The sequence below is a fragment of the Hemiscyllium ocellatum genome, chromosome 17 (assembly GCF_020745735.1).
Source record: "Hemiscyllium ocellatum isolate sHemOce1 chromosome 17, sHemOce1.pat.X.cur, whole genome shotgun sequence".
NCBI lineage: Eukaryota > Metazoa > Chordata > Chondrichthyes > Orectolobiformes > Hemiscylliidae > Hemiscyllium > Hemiscyllium ocellatum.
In genome coordinates, this window is record NC_083417.1 from 20,919,219 (window position 1) to 20,943,008 (window position 23,790).

The window sequence follows — 23,790 nt, forward strand, 5'->3', positions numbered from 1 at the left end:
TGTGGAGAATAGGTAAGTTTACCAAAGGATACAGCAGGTTATGGATCAGTTGGAAAGTTGGGTGGAGAAATGGCAGATGGAGTTTAATCTGGACAAGTATGAGGTGATGCATTTTGGGAGGTCAAGTACAACAGAAAGTGTGCAGTAAATGCCTGGACCATGAGGAATATTGACGTACAGAAGGATCTCCGAGTGCAAAACCATAGCTTCCTGAAAATGGCACTTCAAGTGGATAAAATGTAATGAAGGCACATGTTCGCCTCTATCATTCAGGGCACTGATTATTGCAGTTATATAAGACTTTAGTGTCGAGATATGGTGCTGGAGAAGCACAGTAGGTCAGGCAGCATTTGAGGAACAGGAGAGTCAATGTTTCGGGCAAAAGATGAAGATCCTGCTCCTCGGATGCTGCCTGACCTACTGTGCTTTTTCAGCACCACACTCTCGACTCTAATCTCCTGCATCTGCGGTCCGAGCCTTCACCTGTATAAAACTTTAGTTAGGCCAACTTTTTGAGTATTATGTGAAGTTCTGGTGAACTACTCTATCAGAAAGGTGTGAGGGCTTTGGACAGGATGCAAAGGAGATTTACCAGGATGTTGTCAGGGTTGGAGTGTATGATCCATAAAGAGAGGTTGGATGAATTTGGATTGTTTTCACGAGTCATTGGAGGTTGAGGGTGACCTGAAAGAAGTATGTAAAATTATGAATTTGATGGATAAGTGAATAGTCAAAGTCTGTTTCCCAGGGTTGAAATACCAAATACAAAAGGTCAGAGGCTTGAAGTGAGAGGGCAAAAATTTAAGTGAGGTGTGTGAGGCAAGTTTTTTTTATAAGAAAGGTGGGAAATGTCTAGAACACATTGTCAGGGGAAGATGTAGACACAAATCCAACAGCAATGGTTTAGACAGATACATGAACAGGCAGGGAATAAAGGGATATGTAGCGTGTGGAGGCAGATGGAATGAGTTTAAAATGGCATTATGGTCAGCACGGACATGGGGGGCTGAAGGACCTTTCTTGTGCTGGACTGTTCCATGTCCAATGTTCTTCGGAAGATCCTTTGACATGTAGCCACTGATGTAACACAGAAAGTGATGGTGCTGAAATTGCTGTGCAGTCCCTCCAGGGATATCAGTTAAGGTCTCAGACTGTGTTTCCACTCAATCAACGGGTTCAGTTATCTGAACTGCAAAGAGTCACTCATTAAGAATGATGCTCTTTCATTTTAGCTTAAGAATGTAAACTATGTTAATGCACTTGGCCCCTAAAAATAAACACAGCTTTGAATGCTCAAACAGTCCTAGGATCTGTCTGACTCATTCTGATGATTAATTCACTCCTGGTGTATCTTACTGTGGGTGGCTACCACTGTACAATTTGACCAAAGTAGACCAGCTCAGCATGTAGGAAAACCCGTTGTGGCTGAGCTGTTGTCACATTTCATTTGACTATTTGATTTTGTATGTAATGCCAGTGACTCCAGACACCAAGCTGAGCACAGTATACCCAGAACCCAACCTGAGCACAGTGACCCCAGACCCTGTGCTGAGCACAGTGACCCCAGACCCTGTGCTGAGCACAGTGACCCCAGACCCTGTGCTGAGCACAGTGATCCCAGACGCTGTGCTGAGCACAATGATCCCAGACGCTGAGCTGAGCACAGTGATCCAGATCCTGAGCTGAGCACATTGATCCCAGACCCAGAGCTGAGCACAATGGGCCCAGACCCTGACCTGAGCACAGTGATCCCAGGTCCTGAGAAGCACAGTGATAACAGATCCCAAACTGAGCACAGTGATCCCAGACCATGAGTTGAGCATAGTGATCCCAGACCGTGAGTTGAGCATGGTGATCCCAGATCCTGAGGATCACATTGATCCCAGACGCTGAGCTGAGCACAGTGATTCCAGACCCAGAGATGAGCAGAGTGATCCCAGACCGTGAGGTGAGCACAGTGATCCCAGACCCTGAGCTGAGCACAGTGATCCCAGACCCTGAGCTGAGCAAATTGATCCCAGACCCTGAGCTGAGCACAGTGATCCCAGACCCTGAGCTGAGCACAGTGATCCCAGACCCTGAGCTGAGCACAGTGATCCCAGACCCTGAGCTGAGCACAGTGATCCCAGACCCCGAGCTGAGCACAGTGATCCCAGACCCCGAGCTGAGCACAGTGATCCCAGATCCTGATCTGAGCACAGTGATCCCAGATCTCGAGCTGAGCCAAGTGGTCCCAGAGCCTGAGCTGAGCACAGTGATCCCAGATCTCGAGCTGAGCACAGTGATCCCAGATCTCGAGCTGAGCACAGTGATCCCAGATCTCGAGCTGAGCACAGTAATCCCAGATCCTGATCTGAGCACAGTGGTCCCAGATCTCGAGCTGAGCCAAGTGGTCCCAGATCTCGAGCTGAGCACAGTGATCCCAGATCTCGAGCTGAGCACAGTGATCCCAGATCCTGATCTGAGCACAGTGATCCCAGATCTCGAGCTGAGCCCAGTGGTCCCAGACATGAGATGAGTACGGTGATCCCAGGTCCTGAGGAGCACAGTGATCCAAGAGCCCTAACTGAGCACTGCAATCCCAGACCCCGAGCTGAGCACAGTGATCCCAGACATTGAGCTGAGCTCAGTGATCCCAGATCCTGATCTGAGCACAGTGATGACACACCCTGATCTGAGCAGTGATCCCAGACCCTGATCTGAGCACAGTGATCCCAGATCTCGAGCTGAGCACAGTGATCCCAGATCTCGAGCTGAGCACTGTGATCCCAGACCCTGAGCTGAGCACGTGATCCCAGGTCATGAGGAGCACAATGATAACAGATTCCTAGTTGAGTACGGTGATCCCAGATCCCAAGCTTAGCACAGTGATTCCAGATTCCGAGCTGAGCACAGTGATCCCAGTCCACGAGCTGTGCACAGTGATCCCAGTCCACGAGCTGTGCACAGTGATCCCAGATCCTGAGCTGTGCACAGTGATCCCAGATCCTGAGCTGTGCACAGTGATCCCAGATCCTGAGCTGTGCATAGCGATCCTAGATCCTGAGCTGAGCACAGTGATCCCAGACCCTGATCTGAACACAGTGATCCAAGACCATGAGCCTACTACAATGATCCCAGGTCCTGAGGAACAAAGTAATCCCAGATTCCGAGCTGAGCATAGTGATCCCAGATGCCGAGCTAAGCACAGTGATCCCAGACGCTGAGCTGAGCACAGTGATCCCAGACCTTGATCTGAGCCCAGTTATCCCATACCCTGATCAGAACACAGTAACTGAGCACTAACCACTGGGTTAGTCCTCGTGCACAAGGTATGATGCAACAATCTATAGCTATCAGTACTCCAGCAACCACTATCAAGGAGGTGAGTATGGAGACCACTATACCTTTCCAATTCCCAAACCAGAATTCCAGCCACCCAGTGAGCGATGTGCCTACCCCTGAATTCTTAGCCAACTCCTCTGCTAAGGTAGTCAACCCCCACAGGGCTCGAGTTATTGACCCATCGGGCACTGTGTTATTTGGAATAAAGGTACAACAGTTCCCCCCTAACATCACGCACACACCTCCTTTCTCAGCTAGGATCATGTCTAAGGCCATTCTGTTCTCCCAAGACATTCTGCTGGTTGCATCGAGCTGCTCTGCTATACCCTTGACTGCATCCTTCGTGTAGTTAATGAACCTCTGTTGATTAAGAAAATATAGTTTATCCGATCCGCATTCTTATTGACCATTACCCACCAGAAGAGAGCTGACTCAAAGCCTGCTGCAATCTGGTTGCAAGGCTTGAACTCATCCATCACCCCTCTAGAAACTCCTATAGAGTCTAGATATATCTGATTATCAAAAGAGTATCCAATAATGATCTTTTACTCCGACTTCCTTTTGTCACAATCCTTTCCTTTTCAAATGCCAAGGTGAATGGGATTGCCAATTGCACAATTGCACATAAGCCTCCCCAATCTGGAGGTAGGGTGGGTCTCAGTATTCTCCCTCCACAGTACCACCACAGATCCGCTCGGGGAACCTGCAGTGCTGAGTAGTTCCCTCCCTTGTCTATTCCAGTCACATTTTCAATTTCGATACACGATTTCAGCTCCCCCAAATCTCTGAACTGACTTAGACCTTGTCTGCCAACACACAACGTGTGATTTCTGACCATGGACAAAATCATGGGGGGGGGGGGAGGATTTTTAAATCCTTCTTCTCAAAGGGAGGGAACATTAGTGATAGGGAAGTACAATTCCCATTATTCCATGCAGTCTTATCCTGAAATAGGGCGATCATACATTCCATGCCCTTCCTGTCTCGCTGCCACCCGAGCGGAAAGGGAATTACCTGGGCCACTGGCCTACCGGAGGCACACACACAGCAATTGCTTTCGTTCAGACTTTTCACAGTGTACTTTACCCATTCAAGCCAGGCATTTGTATCCCCGAAGGTAAAAACAATGACTGCAGATGCTGGAAACCAGGTTCTGGATTAGTGGTGCTGGAAGAGCACAGCAGTTCAGGCAGCACCTTTTTATTCCTAATGAAGGGCTTTTGCCCGAAACGTCGATTTTACTGCTCCTCGGCTGCTGCCTGAACTGCTGTGCCCTTCCAGCACCACTAATCCAGAATTTGTATCCCCATAGCCAGTTTCTATTTCGATGGTCTGTTTTAAGTCCTTTACCTCTATAATTTTTACCACCTTCGGATCGTTGGGAGGGGCGAAATAATATACCTGTGGCATCCGAGTGCTCTTTTCATTCACTTCAACAGGCCACTTACCTTTGCCCACCTGTATGTGGAAACAGGCCGAGAAATCCTTCCCATTTGCTTTCATCTCTATCCCAAATGTTTCATTCCATTGTACCTGTTGGGTGTCTCCGTCCAGAACCGCTTCGTGCCATGTGGTTTTCTTTATCCTTAAATATATTGGGTTATACTTTTTATCAGGACACTCAAGAGCTGGCCAGAAGGGGCCCCGGTGTACTGTGACGAGTGGATTAATCCAAGCACCACCCCCAAGGCCATCCCCGTAGGACTTAAGATGTATCTCTGAGTAGCTGTACTATCTCTGATTTTCTACATTTCCACAATCAACGAGGCTGCAGGCATCGGTATCTATTACTTGCGGATTAGCACTCTTGGGGACCATTACTACCAAGTAAGAGGACCACACCAAGGTTCTACAAAATCCTAAGACTAGGAGAGCTAAGATCGTATATGTAACCAACTCATTCCAAAAATAGTGCTGAAGCATCAAGAGTCTTAATATACAATCTTATAGAAATTATCCTGCGCTCGTGGCGTCACTGTGTAATCAGTTACTCAAAGTCTCTTTAGCCTGAGTTTCAATGGTTCTTTCGTTAATTCGGCTGTCCAGACTTCTTTCTCAACTAGAGACTCCGATGTCCCCTTAACTCTGGTGTAATGAGTCCAACCTTGCTCCACCGTCCTTATCGCCATTTCAGTCATCAAATAAGCCTCATCGGGTTGTAATTTAGTCTCTGTCCATGACTACACAAGGACCCAATCTCCCGGCCAGATTGGATGAAAGGCAAAATCGAGAGGTGGACTCTGTGCGAGTCAACCCTGTCTCCTGAGAAAAGACAAAGAGGAGGCCAGGCCCAGTATATACTTTTTTAAGAACAAATCCTTAGTCTCGGGGATTGGCTGTCCCCTGTCATTCACAAGTATGGCAGCCCAAACAATATTTTATAAAGGGACAGACCCAAATCTTTCCTTGGAGCCGTTTGGACTCGTAGGAGTGTTACTGGCAAACATTGGATCCAGGGGAGTCTGATCTCTAATACCAATTTGGACAATTGTGATTTAAGAGTTTGCTTCATCCGCTCAACCCTCCCTGAAGATGGAGGGTGCCAGGGGGTGTGAAAATCCCAGGAGAACTTCCCAGCTTTGCATTATTCCCTGGAGCACCTTAGAGGGAAGTGGATTCCCTGGTCTGAGTCTGTAAGCTCCACTATCCCATACCGGGGAACCATCTGCTCAAGAATGATCTTAGACACCCCATTTGCTGTCGCTGCGACCGAGGGTATGCTTTCCACCCAACCGAATAAATGGTCTACTATCACCAACATGTATTTTAGCCTTCCTCCCTGGGGTAATTCAGTGTAATCCACCTGTGTGCCCTTAGCCCAGGGTTTCTCCCACCTGGGACCTATTTCCTTCGTACCTTCATGTTTATCTTTTTACATGTTACACAGCCTTCACATATCTGTTTGGTAATCGTGTATATCCCTTCACATCGATATTTCCTAAGAACCATATCACACATTGCCTGCACTCCCCAATGTCTCCCCTGATGTAGGACAGCCATTATTCCTCCCATCAGCACCTTAGATCACAATTCCCGACCATCAGGTAACACCCATTTCCCTTTTACTGTTTTTGTAGCCTCTGGTTTCTCCAACTCCTTCTCTTCCCCAGCACTAAATAGTGGCCTTAAGAGTGCCTGTTTCAAGCTGATCTTGAGAGGGGGAATATGCAATCCCTTTCGAGTGTCTTCACGTGCCCATACCATGGGGTCTATTTGTTTTTCTTGTTCCTCGGTCAGAAGGGCCATTCTTACCAATAGTTGTTGGTTGCTCACCCCGATCCCTCGTCCTAATAGTACAATTAAGTCTCTTCCTAACAAACTACTTCCTATGTCTGGAATGTATAACAATTTTCTCTCAATTTTTTCTTCCTCACTTTCGATCGTCATAGGTTCAAATACGGGGACTGTAAATCCTTCCCCAGTTACAGCAGACACTGTTCTCTGTTGTTTTGTAAATTGTACTCCTTCAGGTACAAAATTTAAAGATAATCGTGCTGTCCCCGCATCTGCTAAGAAAACTGTATCCTTTGAATAAGGTCCCACCTTTAAATTTATCAGGGGTTCCTGGTGGGTCCCCTAATCTTCATCAAAGTTCATAAGCTTTGGGTCTGGATTAACTATGCTCAGCTCAGGGTCTCAGATCACTCTGATCAAGTTGGAGTCTGGGATCTCTTTGCTGAGCTCAAGGTCTGGGATCACCGTACTCCAGTCAGGGTGTGGGCTCACTGTGCTCAGGTTCGTGTCTGGGATCACAGTGCTAAGGTTGGTGTCTGGGATGACTTGTGCTCATCTCAGTGTCTGGGATCACTGTGCTCAGCTCAGTGTCTGGGATCACTGTGTCCAGCTGAGGGTCTGGGATTACTGTGCCCAGCTGAGGGTCTGGGATTACGTGCTCAGCTCAGGGTCTGGGATCAACATGCTCAGCTCGGGATTTGGGATCACTGTGCACAGGTGGGGTCTGGGATCACTGTGCTCAGCTCGGGGTCTGGGATCACTGTGCTCAGTTCGTGGTCTGGGATCACTGTGCTCAGCTCGGGATTTGGGATCACTGTGCACAGGTGTGGTCTGGGATCACTGTGCTCAGCTCAGGGTCTGGGATTACTGTGCCCAGCTGAGGGTCTGGGATTACAGTGCTCTGCTCAGGGTCTGGGATCAACATGCTCAGCTTGGGATTTGGGATCACTGTGCACAGGTGGGGTCTGGGATCACTGTGCTCAGCTCAGGGTCTGGGATTACTGTGCCCAGCTGAGGGTCTGGGATTACTGTGCCCAGCTGAGGGTCTGGGATTACAGTGCTCTGCTCAGGGTCTGGGATCACTGTGCTCAGCACAGGGTTCGGGATCACTGTGCACAGGTGGGGTCTGGGATCACTGTGCTCAGCTCAGGGTTCGGGATCACTGTGCACAGGTGGGGTCTGGGATCACAGTGCTCAGCTCGGGATTTGGGATCACTGTGAACAGGTGGGGTCTGGGATCACTCTGGTCAACTCAGGGTCTGGGATCACTGTGCTCAGCACAGGGTTCGGGATCACTGTGCACAGGTGGGGTCTGGGATCACAGTGCTCAGCTCGGGATTTGGGATCACTGTGAACAGGTGGGGTCTGGGATCACTCTGGTCAACTCAGGGTCTGGGATCACTGTGCTCAGCACAGGGTTCGGGATCACTGTGCACAGGTGGGGTCTGGGATCACAGTGCTCAACTCGGGATTTGGGATCACTGTGAACAGGTGGGGTCTGGGATCACTCTGATCAACTCAGGGTCTGGGATCACTGTGCTCAGCACAGGGTCTGGGATCACTGTGCTGAGCTCAGGATCTGGGATCAATGTGCTCAGCTCAGGGTCTGGGATCAACCTGCTCTGCATGAGATTTGGGATCACTGTGCACAGGTGGGGTCTGGGATCACTGTGCTCAGCTCAGGGTCTGGGATCACTGTGCTCTGCTCGGAGTCTGGGATCACTGGTCCAGTCAGGGTCTGAGATCACTGTGGTCCAGTCAGGGTTTGGGAACACTGCTCAGCCCAGGATTTGGGATCACTGTGCAGAGGTGGAGTCTGGGATCACTGTGCTCAGCTTGGGGTCTGGGATCAACGTGCTCTGCTCGGAGTCTGGGATCACTCTGCACAGGTTGTGGTCTGGGATCACTGTGCTCAGCTCAGGATTTGGGATCACTGTACTCTGCTCGGGGTCTGGGATCACTGTGCTCAGCTCAGGGTCTGGGATCACTGTGCTCTGCTCAGAGTCTGGGATCCTGTGCTCAACTCAAGGTCTGGGATCACTGTACTCAGCTCGGGATTTGGGATCACTGTGCACAGGTGGGGTCTGGGATTACGTGTTCAGCTCACGGTCTGGGATCAACATGCTCAGCTTGGTATTTGGGGTCACTGTGCTCAGCTCAGGGTTCGGGATCAATGTGCTCAGCTCGGGATTTAGGATCACTGTGCACAGGTGGGGTCTGGGATCACTGTGCTCAGCTCACGCTCTGGGATCACTGTACTCTGCTCGGGGTCTGGGATCACTGTGCTCAGCTCAGTGTCTGGGATCACTGTGCTCTGCTCAGAGTCTGGGAGCACTGTGCTCAACTCAAGGTCTGGGATCACTGTACTCAGCTCGGGATTTGGGATCACTGTGCACAGGTGAGGTCTGGGATCACTGTGCTCAGCTCAGGGTCTGGGATTACGTGTTCAGCTCACGGTCTGGGATCAACATGCTCAGCTTGGGATTTGGGATCACTGTGCACAGGTGGGGTCTGGGATCACTGTGCTCATCTCGGGGTCTGGGATCACTGTGCTCAGCTCATGGTCTGGGATCACTGTGCACAGGTGGGGTCTGGGATCACTGTGCTCAGCTTGGGGTCTGGGATCACTGTGCTCTGCTCAGGGTCTATGATCACTGTACTCAGCCCAGGATTTGGGATCACTGTGCACAGGTGGGGTCCGGGATCACTGTGCTCAGCTCAGGGTCTGGGATCACTGTGCTCAGCTCGGGATTTGGGATCACTGTGCACAGGTGGGGTCTGGGATCACTGTGCTCAGCTCGAGGTCTGGGATCACTGTGCTCAGCTCTGGGCCTTGTATGCCTGTGCTCAGCTCAGGGTCTGAGATCACTGTGCTCAGCTCAGAGTCTGGGATCACTGTGCACAGATTGGGGTTCTGAGATCACTGTGCTCAGCTCAGAGTCTGGGATCACTGTGCACAGATTGGGGTTCTGGGATCACTGTACTCAGCTCAGGGTCAGGGATCACCGTGCTCAGCTCAGTGTCTGGGATCACTGTGCTCATCTCAGAGTCTGGGATCACTGTGCACAGGTTGGGGTTCTGGGATCACTGTGCTCCGGTCAGGGTGTGGGATCACTGTGGTCCAGTCAGTGTCTGGGATCACTGTGGTCCAGCCCAGGATTTGGGTCACTGTCCTCAGCTCAGTGTTTGGGTTCACTGTGCTCAGCTCCGTGCCTGGTATGCCTGTGCTCAGCTCAGGGTGTGGGATCACTGTGGTCCAGTCAGGGCTTGGGATGACTGTGCTCAGCTTGGGGTCTGGGATCACTGTGCTCCAGTCAGGGTTTAGGAACACTGTGCTCAGCCCAGGATTTGGGATCACTGTGCTCAGCTCAGGGTCTCGGTTCACTGTGCTCAGCACAGGGTCTGGGATCAACTTGCTCAGCTTGGGGTTTGGGATCACTCTGCACAGGTGGGGTCTGGGATCACTGTGCTCAGATCAGGGTCTGGGATCACTGTGCTCAGCTCGAGATTTGGGATTACTGTGCACAGGTGGGTTCTGGGATCACTGTGCTCAGCTTGGGGTCTGGGATCACTGTGCTCAGGTCAGGGTCTGGGTTCACTGTGCTCAGCACAGGGTCTCGGATCACTGTGCCCAGCTGAGGGGCTGGAATCAACGTGCTCTGCAAGGGTGTGGGATCACTGCGCACAGGTAGGGTCTGGGATCACTATGCTCAGCTTAGGGTCTGGGATTGCTGTGCTCAGCTCGGGATTTGGGATCACTGTGCTCAGCTCAGGGTCTGGGATCACTGTGCTCAGCTCAGGGTCTGGGATCATTGTGCTCAGCTCGGGATTTGGGATCACTGTGCACAGGTGGGATCACTGTGCTCAGCTCGGGGTCTGGGATCACTCTGATCAGGTCAGGACCTGGCATCACTGTGCTCAGCTCAGGATCTGGGATCTCTGTCCTCAGCTCAGGATCTGGCATCATTGTGCAAAGTTCGAGGTCTGGGATCACTGTACTCAGCTCAGGGTCTGGGATCACTGTGCTCCAGTCGGGGTCTGGGGTCACTGTGGTCCTGTATGGATCTGGGATCACTGTTGTCCAGTCGTGTTCTGGGATCACTGTGCTCAGCTTGGGGTCAGGGATCACTGAGTTCCACTTGGGGTCTGGGTTAACTGTGTTTAGCTCGGTCTGGGATCAGTGTGATCAAGTTGGGGTCTGGGATCTCTTTGCTGAGCTCAAGGTCTGGGATCACCGTGCTCCAGTCGGGGTGTGGGATCAGTGTGCTCAGGTTCATGTCTGGGATCACTTGTGCTCAGCTCAGGGTCCGTATAAAAGCAAATTACTGCAGATACTGGAATCTGAAACCAAAAAAGAGAAAATGGTGGAAAATCTCAGCAAGTCTTGCAGCATCTGTAAGGAGAGAAAAGAGCTGACATTTCGGGTCTAACTGACCCTTTGACAAAATTTTGACAAAGGGTCAGCTAGACTCGAAATATCAGCTCTTTTCTCTCCTTACAGATGCTACCAGACTTGCTGAGATTTTCCAACACTTTTTCTTTTTTGTGCTCAAATTCGTGTCTGGGATCACAGTGCTCAGGCTCGTGTCTGATCACTGTGCTCAGGTCAGAGTCTGGGATCACGGTCCTCAGGTCAGGATCTGGGATCACTGCACAGCTCAGGGTCTGAGATCACTGTGCTCAGCTCAGGGTCTGGGATCACTGTGTTCAGCTCAGGGTCTGGGATCACTGTGCTCTGCTCGGGGTCTGGGATCACTGTGCTCAGCTCAGGGTCTGGGATCACTGTGCTCAGCTCGCGGTCTGGGATCACCTGTTACCAATCTGGGGTCTGAGATCACTGTGCTCTGCTCAAGGTCTGGATTCACTGTGCTTAGCTCAAGGTCTGGATTCACTGTGCTCAGGTTGGGTTCCGGGATACCTCTGATCAATTCGGGATCTGGGATCACTGTGCTCAGCTCAGGGTCTGGGATCACTGTGCGCAGCTCGGGATCTGGGATCACCTGTTACCAATCTGGGGTCTGAGATCACTGTGCTCAGCTCAGGGTTTGGGATCACTGTGCTCAGTTTGGGGTCTGGGATCACTGTGCTCAGCTCATGGTCTGGGATCACTGTGCTCAGCTCACAGTCTGGGATCACTGTGCACAGGTGGGATCACTGTGCTCAGCTTGGGGTCTGGGATCACTGTGCTCAGCTCAGGGTCTGGGATCACTGTGCTCAATCCGGTGTCTCGGATCACTGTGCTCAGGGATGGGTTTGGGATCAGAATGCTCATGTCACGGTCTTGGATCTCTCTGATCAGTTCGGGGTCTGGGATCTCTCTGATCAGTTCTGGATCTGGGATCACAGTGCTCAGTTCTGGATCTGGGATTATTGTGGTCATCTCGGGGTCCAGGATCACTGTGGTCAGGTCCGAGTCTCGGATCACTGTACTCAGCTCGGGGTCTGGGATCACTGTGCTCAGCGCGGGGTCTGGGATCACTGTGTTCAGCTCATTGTCTGGGATCACTGTGCTCAGCTCAGGATCTGGGATCACTGTGCTCATCTCAGGGTTTGGGATCACTGTGCTCAGCTCATTGTCTGGGATCACTGTGCTCAGCTCAGGATCTGGGATCACTGTGCTCATCTCAGGGTTTGGGATCACTGTGCTCAGCTCAGGGTCTAGGATCACTGTGCTGTGCTCAGGATCTGGATTACTGTGCTCAGCTCAGGATCTGGGATCACTGTACTCATCTCAGGATCTGGGATCACTGTGCTCAGCTCAGGGTCTAGGATCACTGTGCTCAGCTCAGGGTCTAGGATCATGGTGCTGTGCTCAGGCTCTGGGATCACTGTGCTCAGATCAGGCTCTGGGATCACTGTGCTCAGGTCAGGGTCTGATATCAATGTGCTCGAGCTGAGCAGTGATCCAAGACCACGAATGGACCACAGTGACCCCAGACGCAGACCTGAGCACAGTGATCCCAGACCGTAACCTGAGCACAGTGATCCCAGACCCTGAGCTGAGCTCAGTGACTCAGACCATGAACGGAATACAGTGATCGCAGGCCCCGAACTCAGCACAGTGATCATAGACTCCGTACTGAGCTCAGTGATCCCAGACCTTGACCTGAGCTCAGTGATCCCAGAGCCCGTGCGGGGCACAGTGATCCTAGATCGTGAGCTGGGAGCAGTGATCCCAGACCCCAAGCGGAGCACAGTGATCCCAAACTGCGAGCTCAGCATAGTGATCCCAGACCCCAAGCTGAGCACAGTGAAACCAGACCCTGAGCTGAGCGCACAAATCCGAGATCCTGATCTGAGCACAGGTATCCCATTCCCTGACTGGAGCACAGTGATCCCAGACCCAGAGCTAATCACAGTGATCCCAGATCCTAGACCCAGACCTGAGCATAGTGATCCCAGATTCCGACCTTAGCACAGCGATCCCGGACACCGAACAGAGCATAGTGATCCCAGACCCAGACCTGAGTGCAGCAATCCCAGATCCTGAGCTGAACACAGTGATCCCAGACCCCACGCTCAGCACAGTGATCCCAGAAACTGACAGGAGAACAGCGATTCCAGACCCCGACTGGAGCAGAGTGATCCCAGATTCTGACCTGAGCATAGAGATCCCAGATCCTGCGCACAGTGATCCTGAGCATTGTGATCCCAGACTTAGACCTGAGCACAGTGATCCCAGACCCTGTGCTGAGCACAGTGATCCCAGACCCTGTGCTGAGCACAGTGATCCCAGACCCTGTGCTGAGCACAGTGATCCCAGACCCTGTGCTGAGCACAGTGATCCCAGACCCTGTGCTGAGCACAGTGATCCCAGACCCTGTGCTGAGCACAGTGATCCCAGACCCTGTGCTGAGCACAGTGATCCCAGACCCTGTGCTGAGCACAGTGATCCCAGACCCTGTGCTGAGCACAGTGATCCCAGACCCTGTGCTGAGCACAGTGATCCCAGACCCTGTGCTGAGCACAGTGATCCCAGACCCTGTGCTGAGCACAGTGATCCCAGACCCTGAGCTGAGCACAGTGATCCCAGTACCTGACCTGAGTACAGTGATCCCAGTACCTGACCTGAGCACGGTATTCACAGATCGTGAGCTGAGCACCAATATCCCAGACCCCAACCTGAGCACAATGATCCCAGACTCAGAGCTAACCACAGTTATCCCAGACCCCGAGCTGAGCACACTTATCCCAGACCCAACTGGTGCACTGTGATCCCAGACCCCGAGCAGAGCACAGTGATCACAGATCTTGAGCTGAGCACTGTGATCCCAGACCTCGACTTGTGAACAGTGATCCGAGTTCCTGACCAGAGCACAGTGATCCTGACTCTGAGCTGAGCCCAACGATCCCAAACCCCGAGCTGAACACAGTGATCCCAGACCCCGACCTGAGCATAGTGATTCAGGACCCTGAGCTGAGCACACTGATCCCTGACTCTGAGCTGAGCACAGTGATCTCAGACCCCAAGCTAATCACAGTGACCCCCGACCTCAACCTCAGTGCAGTGATCCCAGACCCCGACCTGAGTACATTGATCCCCGACTCTGAGCTTAGCACATTAATCCCAGACCGCGAACTGATCAGTGATCTCAGACCCCGACCTGAGCAAAGTGATCCCAGATACTGACCTGAGCACACTTATTCCAGACCCTGATCTGAGCAATTTGATCCCAGACCTCGACCTGTACACAGAGATCCCAGACCCTGGTCTGAGCACAGTGATCCCAGTTCCTGACCTGAGCACAGTGATCCTAGACCCCGGGTTGAACACAGTGATCCCAGATCCCGAGCTGAGCGCAGTGATCCCAGACCCCGAGCTGTGCACAGTGATCCCAGATCCCGAGCTGAGTACAGTGATCTCATTCAATGCCATCCTGGCGGATCTCATATACCTCAAATCCAATTTTTTATCTTTTCCCAAAAATTCTTGATTCCCTTTCTGATAAAAAGTCTGCCTATTTTCGCCTTGTGTACGCTCACCCACCCACATTCTCCATCTCTGTGGGGAAAAAAAATCCACAAGTTCACAACCCTCAGAGCGAAGAAATAGGGTGGCAAGGTGGCACGTTGGCACTGACTGGTTCGCTTTGCTGCCTCACAGTGCCAGGGACCCGGGTTTGATTCCACAGTAAGGTCACTGTCTGTGCAAAGTTTGCACATTCCCCTGTGACTGTGAGGGTTTCCATTTTGGGTGCACTGGTTTCTTCCCTCAGTCCCTAGTTGTACAGGTTAGTTGGATTGGCCATGCTAAATTACCTCTAATGTCTAGCAATGTGTAGGTTAGGTGTATTAGCCATGGGAAACGCAGGGTTACAGGGGCTGGGTCTCGGTGGGATGCTCTTTGTAGGCTCAGTATGGACTTGATGGGTTGAATTTGGAAAGGCAAAGACTGATTAGGGATAGTCAACATGGCTTTGTGTGTGGGAAATCATGTCTCACAAACTTGGTTGAGTTTTTTGAAGAAGTAATAACGAGGATTGATGAGGGCAGAGATGTGATCTACATGGACTTCAGTGAGGCGTACAAGGTTCCCCATGGGACACTGGTTAGCAAGGTTGGATCTCATGGAATACAGGGAAAACTAGCCATTTGGATGCAGAACTGGCTCAAAGGTAGAAGACAGAGGTTGGTGGTGGAGGGTTGTTTTCAGACCGGAGGCCTGTGACCAGAGGAGTGCCACGAGGATTGGTGCTGGGCTGTCTACTTTTTGTCATTTACATAAATGATTTGGATGTGAGCAAAAGAGGTATAATTAGTAAGTTTGCAGATTACACCAAAATTGGAGGTGTAGTGGACAGCAAAGAAGGTTACCTCAGGTTACAACAGGATCTTGATCAGATGGGCCCAATGGGCTGAGAAGTGGCAGATGGAGTTTAATTCAGATAAATGCGAGGTGCTGCATTTTGGTAAAGCATATCTTAGCAGGATTTATGCACTTAATGATAAGGTCCTAGGGAGTGTTGCTGAACAAAATGACCTTGGAGTGCAGGTTCATAGTTCCTTGAAAATGGAGTCGCAGTTAGATAGGATAGATTAGATTAGATCCCCTACAGTGTGGAAACAGGCCCTTCAGCCCAACAAGTCCACACTGACCCTCTGAAGAGCAACCCACCCGGACCCATTCCCCTACAATTACCCCTAACTAATGCACCTAACACTGCGGACAATTTAGCATGGCCAATTCACCTAACCTACACATCTTTGGACTGTGGGAGGAAACCGAAACACCCGGAGGAAACCCACACAGACACGGGGAGAATGTGCAAACTCCACACAGACAGCTGCCCGAGGCAGGAATTGAACCCAGGTCCCTGCTGCTGTGTGGTAGCAGTGCTAATCACTGAGCCACCGTGCCGCCCTGAAAGTGAAGAAGGCTTTCCTTTATTGATCAGAGTATTGAGTATAGGAGTTAGGGGGTCATGTTGCGGCAGTACAGGACATTGGTTAGGCCACTGTTGGAATATTGCATGCAATTCTGGTCTCCTTCCTATTGGAAAGATGTTGTGAAACTTGAAAGGGTTCAGAAAAGATTTACAAGGATGTTGCCAGGGTTGGAGGATTAGAGCTATAGGGAGAAACTTGACAGGCTGGGGCTGTTTCCCCTGGAGCGTCGGAGGCTGATGGGTGACCTTACAAAGGTTTACAAAATTATGAGGGGCATGGATAGGATAAATAGACAAAGTCTTTTCCCTGGGGTCAGGGAGTCCAGAACTAGAGGGCATAGGTTTAGGGTGAGGGGGGAAAGATATAAGAGAGACCTAAGGGGCAACCTTTTCACACAAAGGGTGGTACAGGTATGGAATGTGCTGCCAGAAGAAGTGGTGGAGGTTGGTACAATTGCAACATTTAAAAGGCATTTGGATGGGGATATGAATGGGAAGGGTTTGGAGGGATATGGGATGGGTACTGGCAGGTGGGACTAGATTGGTTTGGGATATCAGGTCGGCATGGATGGGTTGGACTGAAGGGTCTGTTTCCATATTATACATCTCTATGACTCTATGCCTCTATGAATGGTCTGCATCAACACTGTACAGATTCTATGATTCTTCCTCACCTCTGTCTGATACCCCTTATTCTGAGAGTGTGCCTGTGAATAGTAGTATTGCAGCTACTGATTTAACCTCCTTCACCTTTGATACTCTCAGTCTCATTAAAAACGTTATTCTGTCTCATCCTTCCCCTTCCTCTAAGCATGGCCCTCATTACATCTACAAGGGATGCAGCCATGGAGGAGGGGTGTGATGGATAAGTGGTGGAGTCACCCATCACGTAAAGCCTGGTCAGCTCCTGTTGTCATCTACAAAAACTGTTTGCTGTTCCAGCATTATCTAGCAATGCAAATGCAGCCACTGTCTCTACCCCGGCAACATGTCGTGACTACAAATTACTGTTGTCCCACGTTCCCACCACCTTCACCTCCAATATTAAATGTGAGGAATTTCATTGACTTCTTTGTCACCAGGATTGAGACCATTCAATCAGTTCCCTCTACGTTTCTCTCCCTTCTCCGTGGCCATTAGAGATTAGATTCCCTACAGTATGAAAACAGGCCCTTCGGCCCAATAAGTCCACCAACCGACCCAGACCCATTTCTGACTAACCCTATGGGCAATTTAGCATGGCCAATTCACCTGACCTGCACATAGGAGTTCCTGGAGGAAACCCACACAGACACGGGGAGAATGTGCAAACTCCACACAGTCACCCAAGGCTGGAATCAAACCTGGGTCCCTAGAGCTGTGAGGCAGCAGTGCTAACCAGTGAGCCACTGTGCCACCCAAACTTCATCTAAGGCCCCCCTTACCCTTGTCTTGAACTTGTATCTTTCTTTAGTTTTTCTTCTAACACCTCTCATTCCTTCTCTAAACTCACCTTATCCATAAATCCTACCTCTTGTCCTCACAACACTACTTCAGTAAGCTACAAGCCACACAACCTCCCCTCCTGGCTCTTGTGGTAGCTGCTAGTATTCACAGTTCTCTGTCCTCTGGTTCTCTTCTTCCCCTTCACGTTTCTCACTTTCTTAAAACAGAACTTTAGCATCACTGAGAGAAAGCAAAATGCTGCAGATACTGGAGGTCTGAGATTAAAACAGAACCTCCAGCAGGTCTGGTATTTCTGTGGAGACAGAAACTGAATTCACGTTTCAAGAATAATATGTCTCTTCTTCAGAGCCACTCTTGTGAACTAGCATCCCACTGAATTCTTCAAAAATGTTGAATATATTACATCCCAAATTCATGCCTATCTTTCCCAAGGGACTTTGGTTTAGTTTTCCTAATTGGATTCCTGTTCTCGCCCCAATTTCAAAATGGTACCGATCAAAGTCATAAATGATACCTTATTTGACTTTGACACAGGCCAACTATCTATTCTTATCCCCACTGATCATTCTGAAGCCGTTGACACTTTTGATTATGATATGATCTTTCAAAGCCTCTCTCTGAGAACCTCTTACGGCAGAATGCAAGTATTTGCAACTTCGCTTTTGTATTTAACCCTGAGTTGGCCTTAAAGCCACTTATTGGCACAATCAATGAGGATTCTTGTTTCCACCGCTGTATCATTGCCCTGCACCTTTTGCTCCTGAGCTCTCCTGCTGCTGAAAACCTCATCCATTTCAATGTTATTTCACAACTTGACTATTCTAATGCACTCCTGGCTAGTTTCCAATACTCTACCATCTGTAAAGTTGAGGCAGTCTAACACACTATCACTTACTTCTTAACTAAGTCTCAGTGGTGCAGTCGGTTAGCGTGCTTGGCTATTAACCAAATGGTCGGTGGTTTGAGCTCCCCCAGGGGTGCTCGTGTGTATTCATTTAGGAGCGGCATGGTGGCTCAGTGGTTAGGGCTGCTGCCTCACAGCACTAGGGTCCCAGGTTCGATTCCAGCCTCGTGTGACTGTCTGCGTGGAGTTTGCACATTTTCCCTGTGTCTATGTGGATTTGCTCCAGTTTCCTCCCACAGGCCAGGTGAATTGTCCATGCTTAAATTGTCTATAGTGTTAGGTGCATTAGTCAGAGGGAAATGGGTCTGGATGGGCTATTCTTCGGAGGGTCGGTGTGGGCTGAAGGGCCTATTTCCACACTGTAGGGAATCTAATGTAAACTATCCTTCCTCTGTTTGCTGGTTTCTGGGCAAGCAGTACCTTGTTTTTAAAATTCTCATCCTTAGATTTGAAATCCTTCCTTGGCCTGGTTGCTGCCTATCCCAGTAATCTCCTGCAGTTCCACAATTCCTCAATTTCAGTGATCATCTCATTCTGACATCTAAAACATCCCAAGGCAAGGCATTGTGATTTCTCTACTATTGGTGGCCATGCTCTCAGCTGCCTAGACCCTGTGCTCTGGATTTTTTTCCGTAAGTTGCTCTGCCTCTTTCCCTCTCTATCCTCCTTAAGGCAACCTTAAAGAAAAAGATACGCATTCAACAAGACTTTTGTCTTCTGCCCTAATTTGTTCTTATGTGACTCAGTATCATATTTTATTTTATAAAGTGCCCGTCAGCTACTTTGGAATATTTCATTGCATTAAAAACAGGACATAAATTCAGGTTGTTATTGTGGAATATCTCTTTTTGTGTCGACTTTAACACTGTTATCAGGTCACTGGATAACCACTTGGGTGGCAGCCATCATCCTTAGTATTTGCAGACTCTGATAATGAAATTGAAAGGTCCATTCATATAGCTTTCATCTTTCAGAGGGGAAAATGGCACTAAGTGTTTCTCTGGCTGAGCAGTGCATCAGCCCATTGATTGATCCATCTTTGTACTGTGAATTGCACTAGAAATGTATACAGTAAGCCAGAAGAAGACATAATGTCAAGGACGTTTGCTAACCTTGCTAATAATTATACCATCATAGTACAGGAAGTTAGAAGTTCCCATTTAGCATCGAACACAACACTGTAACTGCTTCTCCTTCAGAAATGGAGCTACAAAGGCAGCTCTCTTCTGTCACTGGCAGGCAGGTATTCTTTGACCCATCAATGCATCCTCTTGGGATACTTTGCCTCCAGTGCCATCCTTCCTCAGTTTCATATCAAATCTACCTGGAGCGTTGATTCTAATCTCAATGGCTTTGTGAATCAAAATGGAGGAGAAATAGTATTTTAAAGAACAGCATTTTCCTGGCAGGTAATATTGTAACTCACCTGCAATTTCATGTTAAATGTTTGAAAAACACAGAGCTGGCTGGGACTTTACCCACCTCATGGAGCTTCATAGTTATTTTTAAAATATATATTAATTAAAAATAATACCGCTCCTGCACTTTGAGGGCAAGGAAATTGTGAATCACGAAATAGTATTTTCCAGAATCAGGAAATGGTATTGTTCAAAGATTGAAGGGGGCATGACAGCCTGGGTAAATGAACATTTCTCTGCCTTAATCTTGCATGATTGCTAGGACATCAAACTTAATTATTGCATCGCATGTGCTACCTCACCACTAGGTAGCCATGATGTGGAGGTGCTGGTGTTGGACTGCGGTGGACAAAGTTAAAAATCGCACAACACCAGGTTATAGCCTAACAGATTTATTTGGACTACAGTCAAAAAGTGTGGTGCTGGAAAAGCACAGCCAGTCAGGCAGCATTTCGAGCATAAGCCCAATGGGGCTGAGAGATAAATGGGAGGGTGTGAGGCTGGGAGGAAGGTAGCCAGGAATGTGATAGGTAGATGGAGGTGGGATCGAAGGTGATAGGTCAGAGAGGAGGGTGGAGCAGATAGGTGGGAAGGAAGATGGACAGGTAGGACAGTTCAAAGGAGTGGTGCTGAATTGGAGGGTTGGGATAAGATGGGGGAGGGGAGACCTATCACATCATTCCCCACCTTCGTCTACCTATCACATTCCCAGCTACCTTGCTCCCAACCCCACCCCTCTCCCATTTATCTCTCAGCTCCTTTGGGCTTCTACCACCCCCACATTCCTGATGAAGGGCTTATGGTCGAAACGTCGCCTCTCCTGATCCTCGGATGCTGCCTGACTGGCTCTCCTTTTCCAATACCACATTTTTTGACTCTGATCTCCAGTATCTGCAGTCCTCACTTTCTCCAGGTTATAGTCAAACAGATTTATTTGGACAATAACCTGATGTTATGTGATTTTTATCTTGCACCACCAGGTGGCGCATGACCACTGCCAAGACTTCAGTGTAAATACTTACTAAATTCTAACAGGTAAATTGGATAGATCCCAGGACATTGCACAGGGACTGAGATACTGTTTACCTTGTACCTTTCACATTAATGGGGGCATCATGTAAACTTTGTGCTGCCTGCCAATTGAAAACACTATAGCGTGCAACTCAGTATGGCATGAACTACTGAGTAGTGGCATGTCTCAGTTGGAATTATGTTCATTCTAAGTTAGCTTTACATAAGCTAGGCTACACTACTTAAAGTGAGACATCATCTTTTAAAGTGCATTCTGGATACAGATATGGCAAGTTACGAAGATGGGGTGTGGGGGAAGAGATGGCTGAAGAGAGTTGTGGGAGGGGGTTGCTGAAACTGCTTAAAGGAAAGGACATCCCTGGAAGATTGGAATAATAGGTTGGAAGTTGTGCCCTAATATCCTCAGATTTGGTGTCCCTGATGCAGCAGATCAACAGGAAATGGGAATTCTCCTAGTCAAGTGCCGAGAGGGAAAAGGGAGCAATTAACTGTTGCACTCAATGTCATCTGTCAGTCCTCTGAAACAATCCTAAATTTTCCTTCTAACCCAATACCTAGAGAGTGGAAATTTCTGAAGTGGATGAACTTTGCATATATTATGACTACTAAATTATATCTCACTATTACCGAATCCTGTGTCTTCAGCCACTTGCCCTATTCTCTTAAAAAAAAACTGGAAATTGCTGGAAATGCTCAGCAGGACTGGCAGCATTTGTGAAGAGAAATCAGAGTTAACACTTCAAATTGAGTGACCCTTCTTCAGAATTGCTCTATTCTCTTACTGGGTCTCTGGCTATCTCCGTATGTTTTTACTCAGGGTTTTAAAGTTATTTTGTACCATCATTGACATAACTAAGCTTTTATTTTCTTCTGTTATCATTTGTTACAATGGCGAGGATTATTAATTTACCTATGATTATACATCCTGCTGTCTGTGTGTGCTGTTTGCAATGCTTCATTGCAAATCTGTGAATTGATCTCTCAATAAAACAGGTTTTGTTTATATCACAAGTGTTGTGCCAAAGGAAGGAGAATTAGATTCGAAATGATTTTATGGATTTGAAACAAAATTTGATTGTAACAAACATGAGTAATATAACCAAGCATACAATATGACAACTGCTGAAAATGTGTTGCTGTTTAAAGCACAGCAGGTTAGGCAGCATCTCAGGAATAGGGAATTCGACGTTTCGAGCATAAGCCCTTCATCAGGAATGAGAGAGAGTAGCCAAGCAGGCTAAGATAAAAAGTAGGGAGGAGGGACTTGGGGGAGGGGCGATGGAGGTGGGATAGGTGGAAGGAGGTCAAGGTGAGGGTGATAGGCCGGAGTGGGGTGGGGGCGGAGAGGTCAGTAAGGAGATTGCAGGTTAGGAGGGCGGTGCTGAGTTGAGGGAACCGACTGAGACAAGGTGCGGGGAGGGGGGAAATGAGGAAACTGGAGAAATCTGAATTGTGGTTGGAGGGTTCCCAGGCGGAAGATGAGGCGCTCCTCCTCCAGCCGTCATGTTGTTATGTTCTGCCGGTGGAGGAGTCCAAGGACCTGCATGTCCTCGGTGGAATGGGAGGGAGAGTTAAAGTGTTGAGCCACGGGTTGGTTGGGTTGGTTGGTCCGGGCGGCCCAGAGGTGTTCTCTGAAGCGTTCCGCAAGTAAGCAGCCTGTCTCCCCAATGTAGAGGAGGCCACATCGGGTGCAGCGGATGCAATAGATGATGTGTGTGGAGGTACAGGTGAACTTGTGGCGGATATGGAAGGATCCCTTGGCACCTTGGAGGGAAGTGAGTGTGGAGGTGTGGGCGCAAGTTTTACATTTCCTGCGGTTGCAGGGGAAGGTGCCGGGGGTGGAGGTTGGGTTGGTGGGGGGTGTGGATCTGACGAGGGAGTCACGAAGGGAGTGGTCCTTGCGGAACGCTGATAGGGGAGGGGAGGGAAATATATCCCTGGTGGTGGGGTCCGTTTGGAGGTGGCGGAAATGACGGCGGATGATACGTTGTATGCGGAGGTTGGTGGGGGGGACTGTCTCAGACTCCTCCCTCCCCTTCCTAGACCTTTCCATCTCTATCTCGGGCGACCGACTCAACACAGACATCTACTATAAACCGACTGACTCCCACAGCTATCTGGACTACACCTCCTCCCACCCTGCCCCCTGTAAAAGCTCCATCCCATATTCCTAATTCCTTCGTCTCCGCCGCATCTGCTCCCAGGAGGACCAGTTCCAACACCACACAGCCCAGATGGCCTCCTTCTTCAAGGACCGCAGATTCCCCCCAGACGTGATCGACGATGCCCTCCACCGCATCTCCTCCACTTCCCGCTCCTCCGCCCTTGAGCCCCGCTCCTCCAACCGCCACCAAGACAGAACCCCACTGGTTCTCACCTACCACCCTACCAACCTCCGCATACAATGTATCATCCGCCGCCATTTCCGCCACCTCCAAACGGACCCCACCACCAAGGATATATTTCCCTCCCCTCCCCTATCAGCGTTCCGCAAGGACCACTCCCTTCGTGACTCCCTCGTCAGATCCACACCCCCCACCAACCCAACCTCCACCCCCGGCACCTTCCCCTGCAACCGCAGGAAATGTAAAACTTGCGCCCACATCTCCACACTCACTTCCCTCCAAGGCCCCAAGGGATCCTTCCATATCCGCCACAAGTTCACCTGTACCTCCACACACATCATCTATTGCATCCGCTGCACCCGATGTGGCCTCCTCTATATTGGGGAGACAGGCCGCTTACTTGCGGAACGCTTCAGAGAACACCTCTGGGACGCCCGGACCAACCAATCCAACCACCCCGTGGCTCAACACTTTAACTCTCCCTCCCACTCCACCGAGGACATGCAGGTCCTTGGACTCCTCCACCGGCAGAACATAACAACACGACGGCTGGAGGAGGAGCGCCTCATCTTCCGCCTGGGAACCCTCCAACCACAAGGTATGAATTCAGATTTCTCCAGTTTCCTCATTTCCCCTCCCCCCACCTTGTCTCAGTCGGTTCCCTCAACTCAGCACCGCCCTCCTAATCTGCAATCTCCTTA